This window comes from Gavialis gangeticus, unplaced genomic scaffold, assembly GCF_001723915.1.
Source record: "Gavialis gangeticus isolate Ggan-Ray unplaced genomic scaffold, GavGan_comp1, whole genome shotgun sequence".
Taxonomy (NCBI): Eukaryota; Metazoa; Chordata; order Crocodylia; family Gavialidae; genus Gavialis; species Gavialis gangeticus.
This window is the reverse complement of record NW_017729024.1, coordinates 113,183,473-113,197,178: the sequence shown is the minus strand read 5'-3', so window position 1 is coordinate 113,197,178 and position 13,706 is coordinate 113,183,473.

Genomic DNA, 13,706 nt, shown 5'->3' with positions numbered 1-13,706 from the left:
GAAGTTTCAAAGAGATCTACCTGGCTTGTAGTCTGAATTTTAGCCATGCAATTGCAGCAGCGTTCAACTGTTAAAGGCAAAAGGAACAGAGGAAGAAAAGTCAAATGATTCTATTGTAGGTGTTGGTGACATAGTAAATGTTTGTCTTCCAGGAATGTTTTAAACCAGAGTTTCCCAAACTTTTGATACCTGGGACACACTTTTTTCTGGATTAAAATTAGTGGCACATTCCTTACACCCAATGAGGTGTGTGTGTGTATGCTTCAAAATGTAACTTATTCCATTCCCCTGCCAGAGGAAATCATACCAGAACTGAGATGTACTGTTAAAAAAATAACACCAGATTTATATTCTTTAAGCAAAAAATTGGCCTCTGTACCAGTGGTTCTCTACCTTTTTAGCTTTAAGGCACCCGTCTATAACTTTTCTGAATTTTGTGACACTGCTCCTCAAAATCACTGAGATAGATCGAAATTCAGACAAGATATGGAGTGGGGTTTTAAGGCTTAAAGAGCTGAGAATCAGTGATCTACCTGGTGCCACTTTAGGGTGGTAGAGGTAGGATCTCACCTGCTGTGCCCTGATCTTTGCACTGTCTGCCCCCACCTGTATACCTCAGGATGTCAGGGGGCAATGGTAGTTTCCTTTGCTGAGGCTGCTCCTGCAGGATCTCACATGCTAGCATCCACCCCCATGGTCCATCCTCCTGGTGCTGAGAGCATAGGAGGAGTGGAAGGGAATAAGTCTGGCTGCAAAGCCTGTTACCTTCGGTGTGTCTGCATACCTGTCCATTCACAGCACAGTGCACTTCAGTGAGTGTGGTGGGACCTAGCACAGGGATTGCCCAAGGATGAGGAAGGGCAGAGGAAGGCAGCAGCAGTGGTAGTCCCTTGAGAAGTGACTGCAGCTGCTCTTGGAGTAGTTGGGGCCGGCACAGAGTACCAGGTGCAGGAGGACAGTATACACACAGGGGAATCTCATGGCACACTTCAATTGCTCTAGTAGCACACTAGTGTTTTGTAGCACATCTTTATGGAGTCACTGTTGTAAACAGTCAGAAAGAGTAGACTGGGCATGGGATGGAGTAGGAAAGTAGCTGCTAGAATTGGATTCTAGTCCCATTAATTCACTGTGTAACCATAGACTTAACAAACTTCGATTACACAGTCAATGGGAACCTTTCATTTAAAGTTAGTGGATCAGGGCCTCAGTTTACCCATATCTAACCCCCGATTATCTGACAAGGTATGCGTTACTGTATGTGATATTACTTGATGATGAAAGGCTCCACACAAATGCAAAATATTAATTATTATATCTGCATTCTTTAAATAGTATTACAGTCTTCCAGTCTTCCTACAGCTCAAACGTAAGAGTACAGTGCCACATACTTATGAATGGGGAATCGTAATTGGCTCCAAATGTTAGTGCTAGAAAAGTGTTTTCAGAGATAAAAAGTAAACAAAAACATTTCCACTGGGTAGAACAGAACAAAAAGGTACAAAAAAAATAAAAATGGACCATGATCCAAAAAGAACCCTAAACTCTGACATTTCCTGTGCAAAAATAATAAGTACCAGAAAGGAGGAAGCAGAAACAGCAGTCTTGCACTCTATTAAGACTATACGGTGAAGAAAGAAAAGTATGACATTCAAACTACCCACTGGGGACACAACATTTGCTACCACTGGGTTTCAAGAACTCACATCTCCTAAATGAGCCTTTACATGGAAAAGCGCCACAGAACTGAATTGGAAGACAAGCAGAAAGTTGGAGCCAAAAAGGTGCAGAACTAATGGTGCAGCTGCTACGGAAGCAAATATAGTACCAGAGATTATATTGATGATGACACCCCTAATTTATTTAGTAGACAAAATTTAAACTAAAAATGGAAAATTAGAATGGGATATGTCTGTCTTTATCACATCACCCACCAGCAAAATGTTGCTCTAGGCAATGAGCATGAAGTTACTAATTTTAGCTTGTTTGCTTATGGTGCAGCATAATTCATAACTAGAGTTCTTTAAATGATGTAACTACAAAAATACATGTTTTTTAATAACTTTGCCTTGTGCGTATCTCTAAGCACAATCAAATCAAAGCAGAACTAGGCCTGATAAAGTATGATATACACCACCGCCCTGTACACTACCTTGAACCACATGACTTTCTCGTTAACTGGCAGAAGGAAGTATTTGTGCTGTAACACAACCCATTGTTGAAAACTGCTTATGTGCATGAGTCCTACATCCAGTGCTTAAAAATACCACACAGTGGTACTTAGTTATGGGTTTAGTGCTTAGTTAGCAATTGTTCAAAGTTATGGCACAATTTTTGGCAAAGATCCCCATAATATAATTATTTAGGACTGGGCTCCTACCCAAAAGACCCTGAATGAAAATGCTGCCAAGAAATTCCCTGAGAAAATTTCTCCCCTCAGATAAAACTGAAAGCAAGAGCTATGAACATTTACTCAGATGAAGATCTAACCCATGTGCTTTCATGCTAGCTTTTTGCATACCCTTTCTGGTCATAGCAGCTGCCTTTGAAGCTTTTCTTTTTTATAAGAGCTTTTAACTCTGAATAGGTGAGGCCTACACAAATAATTCTGTTTGAAACAGGATTATTTTTCTTGACAAATGTTCTCTGGTAGGAGAGAATTTGCATACTCATAAGCCCCCATTACCCATTCATTGTTTCATTATTCATTATTACCTTTCATTACTGTTTTGATTAAGTTTTTATTCATAGAGGGCACATCTACATGACATGCTTTACTTGGCAGCAGGCTAATTCGCTGCACAGTAAAGCATCACCATCTACACATGTACGGCAATACCATCTATACGTAGGGAACAGTAGACTAATTTACCTCAACACTGTGTAGTCCTGTCAGATACAAGTAGTATCAGGCAGTTCAGTAAATTACTTAAATGCATGTGACATTGGAATTAGTTTACTCAAGCTCAAATTGAGCCAAAGTATATTCCGTCATATTAATTGCATGTGTTAGACGTACCCAGTATCATCAAAAATATATGCTAGGCTCTTCTCAATAAAGACTAGTCCTCGCCCCACAGGTCTCAGTCTAAAAGAAGACAAACTTACTAAGAGCTAGATGGAAGTAATTTCCAGAGGAACTTTAACAGTTCCATATGGGTAACACAATAGAAAAGAGTTTTATGTATTTTCACATATACCAGGTGAAGTGGTATAATCTTTTGTTACCCAGACTTACATTATATGATTAGGCCAGGAAGTAATAAAAGGGCTAATAAGAAAAAAAATCAAAACTACTCTTGACAGATTTATTTTATCAGAACAAAAGTTTTCATGAGAACCATTGGTTTTTATTGCAAATATTTACTTCAGTTAAAAAAAAACAAACCTCAGATCCTGGAAACTAAAAGTATCTGTCTTCAGCCCAAAACTTTTATAATGGAAACCAAAACATTTCAGGTTTAAAGATTTTGCTTTTTCTATTTATTTTCTTTTTCCTTTTTTTTTTCTGTAGCAGGGAGGACCAAAAAAAAAAAAAAAAAGAAGGAAAAATATTGGGACTAGCTGTATAAATAAAGTAAACCATATAGATATAGATATTTGTTACTATCTTTCCCTACCTTTATGAGAAAAATCCACTGAATTTTTCTTCAGAAAAGTTAATTTAGCAATTTGCCCAGACAAGACTAGATACAGTATTTAAAATCTTTGATGAAGAATCATAATAGCTGGCCCAGGCACTAACACAGGTGGTGGAGTTGGGGTGGGGGTTGTGAAATCCGTATGATTGCTATCGCAGCAACAACAGCCACCAGAAATCACCATTGTCCCTGTGTGTGACAGCTTCCCTGGGCGTCCAACCACAGTGTTACACTGCTGAATACAGGACCTAAAATGTGTGTAGGTAGCAGTGTGGCTACATATGCCAAATAACAAAATGCATTAGAGACTAAGGGCTAGATTGTAAAGCCCTTCCTCATGTAAGTTAGCACTTACAAAGAGTGACTTAAATGGAATTACTTTTCATCAGTAAATATTCATGAGCCTGAGCTAGGGCTCCACAATCTGGCCTTTTAAAGAAAATTGCTTCTCTGAGTTTCAGGTTGCACATTATAGAGGAACATACCTCAGTGCCTGGACCGCATGATGTGAAACAACATATACTTGTCTTGTGGCACCATCTATTTTGAAACAGCACACAACATGGCTGATGTTGAAAACAAAACAAAACAAAACAAAAAACCCAAACAAATACATTTGTTTTCAGAACCACCTTTATTTTAAACCTGTTATTATTTGAATGATTATTCAAATATGTTTATGATTTTTTAAAATAGATTTTGATATGTTAATTTATCAAGTTAAAATAAAAGGTGTCCAGAACAGCTTTTTTTCTGGAAACTTTCTGAAGATAATTAGTGCTAGTAGTACAAAAATACCTATGCTCCCTTCAGGTACTGCCTTTAGACTTAGCAGCGGGAAGTACAGCACGCCTCTATTCAAAATATTGATTGTGTCTACGCTCCTTGTTTGGGGATTACTTGTGGGCAAAACTAGGAAATAAGAAACTGGTGAGAATACAAAAAACCTATTATACCTTGGTTAGGAAAACCTAATAGAATTAGGAATAAAAATTAGGGAGAGTTTTGAAGCAGTGGTCATTAGAGAATGTTTAGATTTGAAATACATTCATAGATTCATTTATTCATAGATTGTTAGGGGCTGGAAGGGATCTTGGAAGATCATCAGGTCAAGCCCCCCTGGCCTAGGCAGGAAAGACAACTGGGGTCAGGATGCTTTGTGGGTGGCACAGCATGCACACTAGTGTAATGATTCCAAGTATCTAAATAGAGGGCTCTATGGGCATTTATACACATACCTTTTTGGTCCTGCAATGTACCAGAGATCTGCCACTTCAGAGAAGACTTGATTAACTGAGTGTGCTCCGCATGTGACCTGATGCAAACTACTATCACAGGATCCGAAAACTTTACCAGTAGCGGGGATTGTTTTTTGAAATCAGATGGCCATGCACATAATCTAGCTCTAGACTTCACTCTACTGCATTCTTTTAAAATATTCTAAAGCAGTGGTTCTTTGGACTCAAGGCACCTCTTATTACACTCAAGGAACCCTTCAGACACCCCTTAGGCATCCCTCTTAGTTTTCACATGTGTTTTGGCCACAGAAAAATAGTACAGCCATTCTGTTGCAAAGAACTCAGCAAGCCCAAAACAGGGCAGTATCCTTTTAACACTCTGGATTCCTATTTGAAATGTCTGCGTTTCTCTTACGCATCATGTCTGCACACCTTGCAGTGCTAACACTACATAGCACCCCACCACACACTTGAAAGCATCTCTAGGCACCCAGGGTACCACAACACCCTGGTTAAAAATCACTGTTTTAGAGACCCTGTCTGCAGACACAAAACCTAGCTGGTGAATCTCAGCTAACACTGGTCTGCCATAAATGGAGACCTGTTTTTTTTCTTTTTGAATAGAGGAGCTAACTTCACAACCACTTGCCTCTGTTGAGTGTGTCACCACCTATTTTTGCTAGTGATAAGTTACTCTTTTGATCCTATTTTTGTAACTAACTTCCTGGGAGGTATATGTGCACAACTTAGTTTCTACTTAAAGCCACTCAAAAAATTCTGCCTACCTCACAGTGGATGAAATTCTAAACTCAACCGGTATATTGACTGCTTCAGGAAAAGAATGAACAATGAAATGATCAACAACACACACCACCATAACAACCTCTCCCTTTCAGAGAGAAGGGCCATAGAATCTCTAAGATTTAACCACCAAATAGTAATAAAATCAGCAGATAAAGGAGGAGCCATAGTTATCCTGATCCATGAAGACTACATAAAAGAGGCCAACAGACAACTTTGTGACACCACCTACTTCAAAAAACTAGAGGAAGATGCTACTTCCCTTTTCACCTTAAAACTCAAAACTACCATCAAATCATTTCCATCTGAACTACAAAAAAACCCCTACAGAGCTTGATCTCCCTGCTACCTAACTCAGGGACTTTTTACATGCTCCCTAAAATCCACAAACAAGGGAACCCTGGCAGACCTATCATATCCAACCATGGAACCTGGAAGAAATATCAGGTTTCATTGTAACATAACCCCCAATTTTTCTTTTTACATATATAAAAAGAAACTGCAGGGGCTTCTTCTCTTCCCCAACTATTTCTGACTTTTTCTCTCCCTTTCTATTCCCTATAGATAAATATCAGTAAGCTAAGGTATACAGTAAGCTAAGACAGAGTGAGCTTTAGCATTTCATTTTAGTAGCAAGTTTTTTTCCCTCCTTCTTTGTAAATAAGTGCCCTGTTATGGATATCCACTGTTTTATATTGTATAAGTATTATGTTTATATTGATTTTTACTGTTTTTTACTGTTTTACTGATACTATATGATTTGGGCCTACATGTGTAAGTTAGCATAAGTTATGTCGAGTTTTCATTTTGTCTGTCAAGCCTCCATCTTGTGTCCTCTGTACGGGTGTAACCTATAACTTGTGCCTAACCAGTCTCATGTAAATTGGTGAATGAATGGGGATGAATGACAGTGCTTGAGATACAATGGTAGCAGGCCTTTACTGAATAATGAATTCAACAACTGGACCATCAATTCAACAACCTGCCTTCCATTGCCTTCCATTGACTCACCCAGGAACGGAACAGAAGAAGACAAAGACCCTACAGAAAACAGCCAGCCCACTATTGCAACACAGACACCTGGAACTGCATGTCCTTGCCTGGAGTGCACATGCTCAGTACACCAGAGGCTGACACTTGCCTGGGCATGCCCCTACCACTAGGGTCATAGAAGGTCTGCCCCTATAAAAAGGGGTAGTGAAGACAGACCCAGTGTGATGCCCTCACCATCTGGACCAGCACTATGCCATGCCACCTATCCACCCAGAGAACCTGCCAGCGACTCCCTCTGGACAACACCTCATTGGAAAAGACACTGACTGGCCACCAAGGATCAACTAATAGCCCAGGATAAGTAACTATCACCCACCTTCCTTCCTCAAACACAGGACCTGGACTCTGTCCCTGCACACTAACTTCAATCTCTCCACCAAGCCTTTCTCCTCCCCTGCTACCATTGTGTGTGTGTGCAGGAACCAATAACTCCCTGAGCTCTACAGTATACTTTTTGTTTAATACCTGTTAATTTAGAACCTGAGTTGGGTTTTGCCTTACTGACCTTCCAGCCCTACTCCAATTCCTGCTTTCTGCCCCCTGATCTGCCTCCCATGTCACTCTCTCTCTCTGCCTTTGCCCCGATCTCAGACTCTTTCTGCCCTCTCTCCCGGATCTTCTCTGTATCTCCCTGCCTCCCTCTCTCAGCGTTTCCCTCTGTTCCTACCTTTCTGTTTTCTGCCCCACAGCTCCTCCCGGCTGTCCCGCAGTTGCCTCAGCACCCACAGTCTTTCCCCGGCTCCCGGTTTTCCCCTCTGGCCCCTGCAGCCTCTCCAGCTGTCCTGGAGCCCCTCCCCCCCAGCTTCCTGATCTTCCCAGATCCTCTCTCTGGGACCCACAGCCCCCACAGTCTCCCCAGCAGCTCTCACAGTCTTTCCCTGATGTCCAGAGCCCTTGTCCAGGTCCGGGCACCCAGAGCCCCTCCCCCCAGCTTACTGCTTTCCCTGGAGCCCCTATCCAGCTTCCCGGCTCCTCCCTGGCAGCCTGTGTATTTTCCCTGATCTCCCTGGAGCCCCTCTCCAGCCCCTGCAGCTTTTCCCCACACCTGGAGCCCCTCCCCCCAGCTCACTGCTCTCCCTGGAGACCCTATCTGGCTTTCCAGCTTCTCCCCAGCAGCCCCTGCAGTTTTCCCTGCTCCTCTGCAGTCCCTCTCCAGCACCCACAGCTCCCCAACCCAGCTTCCAGTTCCCCTCCCCCCAGTCCCAGTTTCCCTCTCCCCACCTACCTTTTGGCTCCCCTGCAGCTGTGGCTTGGGCCCCAGCCTCTGTGCTGGCTTCTGCCAGAATTGGGTGTTGTTCTTTAATCAATTAACATCAATTAACCTCAAGTAAACCCAGCTCCCCTCCACTTTGCTGGTTCTGATCCCAGCCCTAGCAACTTTCACTCCTGGAGCTTTTGCTCTCTTATTTTTCCCTTCCTCATCTTAACCCCCATCCATTTCCCTCCTTCCCCTCTATACTGAAATCTTTAGCCCTTGACTCCCCCTCCCATAGTCACCAAGCACTGTAGGGATCTCAAGTACCCCAAGCACACACTTATCACACTACCCAAGTTAGGAACTCACCTATGTGTATGTGTAGGTGTGTGTGAACTGGCAAATATATCATTGTGTGTGTGATATACAAATTTAGTGATCCATGTATGTGTACTGAGTGTGTGGGTATTGACAACTGATTTTTGTCTAATTTTCAGTGTGTATAGTGTGTATGTGGTTAGACAGGTAATCTTGGATGTGTATGTGCTTGAGCTGGTAGTTGGATGCCGCACTTCAGGAGGGATGTGGACAGCACTGAGATGGTCCAGAAGAGGGCCGCTCACATAGTCAGGGAGCAGCAGGGCAGGCCCTACAATGAGAGGCTATGGGACCTGAACCTGTTCAGCCTCCACAAGAGAAGGCTGAGAGGGGATCTGGTGGCCATCTATAAACTTACCAGTAGGGAACAGTGGGGAATGGGAGAGTCCCTGTTCCCCCGAGCACTACCAGGAGTAACTAGGAATAATGACCACAAATTGATTTAGAGTAGGTTCAGGCTAGACATCAGGAGGCATTACTTCACAGTCAGGGCAGCTAGGATCTGGAACCAACTTCCAAGGGAAGTGGTGCTCGCTCCAACCCTGGGGTTCTTCAAAAAGAAGCTAGATAATCACCTAGTCAGGATCATTTGACGCCAGCATTCTTTCCTGCCCAAGGCAGGGGGTTGGACTTGATGATCTGCTCAGGTCCCCTCTGACCCTACCAACTATGAAACTAGTATGTGTGTATGTGCCTGGTGGGTGTGCATGCACCTAGTGTGTGTATGTGCCCGGTATGTGTGCGCATGCGTCTAATTGATTTTTGTGTGTGTATGCACAATTGTGTCAGACTTTCGCATCTAACAGTGCAATTTTGAGATCCTGAGAGTTGGCCTGGCCTCATGGGGCAACATCATCAAATCAGTCCTAAAACCTCTTGTCACCCAAAGACTGAGTTTTTTCAAGATGAAACAGATTTTCTATATAAACTTAAAAACATAGACCAGTTTCCCAGCAATGCCATCCTAGTCACCATGGATGTTACCAGCTTATATACCAGCATCCCACATCAAGAAGGTATCCAAGCCTGCCTTACATATCTACAAGAAAAAGTTTACAACTCAGAATACAGACCTAAAGATATTACTGAACTTACATACTTCATCCTCCCATACAACAACTTCACTTTCAATAACCAACACTTCCTCCAGATCATGCGTACAGCTATGGGCACCAAAATGGGCACAGTATGCCAGACTTTTTGGCATATTGGCCCCACAATATGCCAGCTGGAAGAAGAATTCTTCAAGGACTGTACTATCAAACCCTTGCTCTACTTAAGATATATCAATGACATCTTTATCATTTGGACTCAAAACATGCAATCTCTGATTGGTTTCCATCAGAAATTTAACAGTAATCATCCCTCCATCAGACTATCACTGGAATACTCCACCAATACAGCACCAACATTTCCTTTTTAGACACTATGATCAATGTCAATAATGGTAACATACAGACCACCATATACAGGAAATCCATGGACCAACATACATATTTGCACAGAACCAGAAATCATCCTAAACACACCAAGAAAGCTGTAATATACAGCCAAGCCCTCTAATACCACCAAATTTGCAATGAGGAGAACACCTGTGATTGTCACTTCACAAATCTTAAAAGGGCTTTCACTCAACAAGGATACTCCTCCAGAGAGATAGATCATACTTTTGAAAGAGCCACCTGGATAACACCTGGTGCAGTACAGAAAGAAAACTCTCATGAATCACACACCACTAGTTATGACATATAATCCTTCCCTGGAACCTATACAGTTAATCCTTTAACAATTGCAACTCATACTAGAAGAAGACCCAATTCTTAAAGAGATCTTCCCAGAACCACCCATCCTAACTTTTAAACAAGCACCAAACCTCTCCAGCCTCATCATCAGAGGCAAGCTTCCTATGGCCCTAAATACATCGAATGGATCCAGACCATGCCTTGATAAGAAATGTAAAACTTACCAACATATCTCCATCACCCCGCAATAACTACACTGCACAACACAAGCATCACCATTCTTGGATCTTACACTTGCACCTCCAGAAATGTAATATATCTCATCCAATGTACCAAATACCCTCATGGAAAATATTTAGGAGAAACCAAACAACTGTGTACCAGAACAAACGCACACCGAAAACCCATCAAAGGCAAGAATACCCAATTACCTGTGGGGGCAAATTTCTCACAGAAAAACTACTCTCTCACCAATCTCTCAGTCCTGATCCTCAAATGGAATTTATAAAATACCTTTCACAAATGAGTCTACAAACTTCACTTCATCAACCTACTGGATACAAAAAAATCATGGACTAAATATAGACATTGGATTTATGACACATAACTTGCCTAACATGCGATACCCCAGGTAACCTTTCTATTATTTACCAGTTATTTTCTTATCATCAGGTCTACATTCCTCTCCCTCCCCTCTCCCACCCCATCAGTTTCTAACCCACTGACTGCCTCAATTTGCATTTTCACTGACTGGCAGTCTCCCATACTGGTCTCTGGCTTCTATTCTATTCCATTTAGGAAGATCACAGACCAGAGTTCCTCAGTCTGAAAAAAGGTGTTTTTACCTAAAAGCTTGCAAAGAAGAATTTTTCCAACTATTTTAGGTGGTCTAATAAAAGATATTGGATTTACCCAAAGAGCCTTGTCTGCTTACTTATAAGACTTCTTTCAGTTTTTCAACAGTTTTCTCACAGATCTCTAATGCTTTCATACTGATAGATTAGACACAATAATTCCTGCATAGTTCATCATTCCAAAGAATCCCTTTTCTTGTCTATTTGAGAGGTTTATTAGCAAACTTCACTGCCTGACTGAGATTTACTGATTCACTTTGCTGTTTTATCTTGTCATGCAGCTAATTTTAGTTAACTGTGAACCAGGACCTCAGTGTGTTTCCCAAACTGCTTGGAAGGGGCTAATCATGTTTTTCTGCTGTTTTTTCTCCATGATTAAAATATCTTCTCTCTAGATCTTGGTACCCTCTATAGCATGAAAATTTGTTGTATTTACCCTTCAAATTCATTAAATGCCAAACAAAAACTAAATGAAAGTCTGGGAAAACAGTGCATCCTACTGGAGATGTTGAATGCACAGAAAAGGAAGTCAGAATTTTTAAGGGCACAACCTTGCTGAATCTTTAAACATAAGAAATATTTGGTATCTACCATATCGTATTAATATTCTTTCCTTATTACTATCTTTTTTATCCATTCTGTGCAAATTCCGGTGGCACTTGAAAACTCTTGCAAAGACATGTAATCCACTGTAGTTCTTGTTTCTTTTTCGATATGCTTAAAAGTCTGCATGTGTGACACAGTGTAGGTGTGTCTACATAAGACTTTACTGTGGAGTTGCCTAATTAGCTCCATAGTAAACATCTCAGTGTTTACACATGCAGTGCTATTAGGATGGAGTAAGCTAATTAACTCCACCATAGGTTAGTACTTGTCAACACAAGTACTGTGCTACAGTGGAGTTTTTTCAATCCATAGCAATGCACACATAGATATTAATGGGGCTGGCTGGGTCATGAGGGTGCTTCAGTGTGCGGGTGCCTGCCTGCCCGAGTGTATTGCTGTACATTAATAGCACGTGTAGATGTGCCCTGTGTGTAGCTCCATGCACTGGGGTTTTTTAAATCATATTATACTTTTTAAAAAATTATACAAGTTGGGGAGAGAAAGGAGGCAAAAAAATGTACATAGAGTACCATACCTGTCATACCTGTCAATATTCTGCTATTTCTATAGACCTGTGAAGTTTTCCATTTTTCCTGAGAGGTTCCAGCTTTTTTGTATATTTTATTTCATTTGGTTGCCTGAATCCCTTCAGAGAAACATAGAAACTTACACAAGGTGACTCAGCTACCACCAACAGTCTCCACGGTCTTCACTAAGATGTACCTGTGACTCAAGTGCTACAATTATAGGGCATGGTTAGGATAGGGTTCCTTAGAGTTAGAGCTTTTTCAATGGAAACTAAAACCAGGGTATCAGGAAGGATGGAACAATAGTTGGAAGCTGGAGAAGGCTCTGATTTTAGCTCTTGGGGAATAGGGCTGATGGGAAAAATAGAGACAGGCAGGGTCTTTCCTGAAACAACCAGCCAGAGTTTCTCCTGTTTGTGGTACTGTACCTGATTTGACTGGCAGTGAACTTGCTCTGCTAAAATGGTGATGTCTTCTATAATGGCTGCTTAACTTTCATTATGAACTATGTGGTCAAATAATTTTTTTTAAATCCAATTTTGTTTCTTCAGCTTGACTAAGACTCAGCTTCACTAGAACTTAAAGGTGCAGCCATATGGAAATTATGTATTTTGGTGACTACAGGAGGCCCTTGCCATTTGCGGGGATATGTTTTGGAGATCCCTGCAAATGGCGAAATCCGCAAATACTGACAGGGCTCCCTGTCATGTTCAACAGCCACCCTCTGCTCCCCTGCAGCTCCTGGGGACTGACCCCTCCCCCCCCAAGCGCCAGCATGGCTGTCTCCAGCAGTGGTGATGAAGAAGATGCTGCTGCCACCACCTCCCTCCCTGCCACCTCCCGGCTCTGCCCTCCCCTGCAAATATTTGAATCTGCAAACCCAGAGTTTGCAGATAGCAAGGTTTTCCTGTATATTATATGTGCAAATAAAGAGGGTGTGCTCAAGCATTCAGATGAAATGGTAGAAGTTTTAGCAATTTAGTTTGAGCAGTTGGAAATCCTATTCGTGGAACAATGTACAAGCATTACCTGGCCTGGATGGGTGCTCTGCAGACAGCCTGTACTGCTGACAGTACCCAGTCAGGGGACCTTAGTGAACATATCCCTGCATGCTTTTCAGGTTTGCCCATATTCCTGGAGAGAGATGATCGGAGCTGAAGGCAGAGGTCAAGGCTGAGTGGCTGGCTGCCATAAAAGAGATTATCCTGCTCCCCACAATAGCTCCTCTCCCTTCACAGCAATGAGGCTTTGAGACAGCAGACCCCTTTAAAATTTCTCCTACAGCCCACAAAGGATACTTACCCCTCTCATAAGTCTGATTGGGATGGGTGCTGGCAGATTGGAAACTGGTGGGTTGTGTTCTGGCAACGGGTTGACTATTGTCATGTGCATTGGTCTGGGGGCTCTGTTTCCAGTAGAGGCCAGGGTGTGCTGGTCCATGTCAGTGGGGGCAGAGGGAGTTTCATAGTTGGTAGGATCAGCAGAACCTGAGCAGATCATAAAGTCCGACCCCCCTGCCATAGCAGGAAAAAGTACTGGGGTCAAACCACCCCAGCAAGGTGTTCATCTAGCCTCCTCTTAAAGACCCCCAGGGTAGGAGCCAGCACCACTTTGCTTGGAAGTTGGTTCCAGATCCTAGCCACCCTGACAGTGAAGTAGCGCCTCCTGATA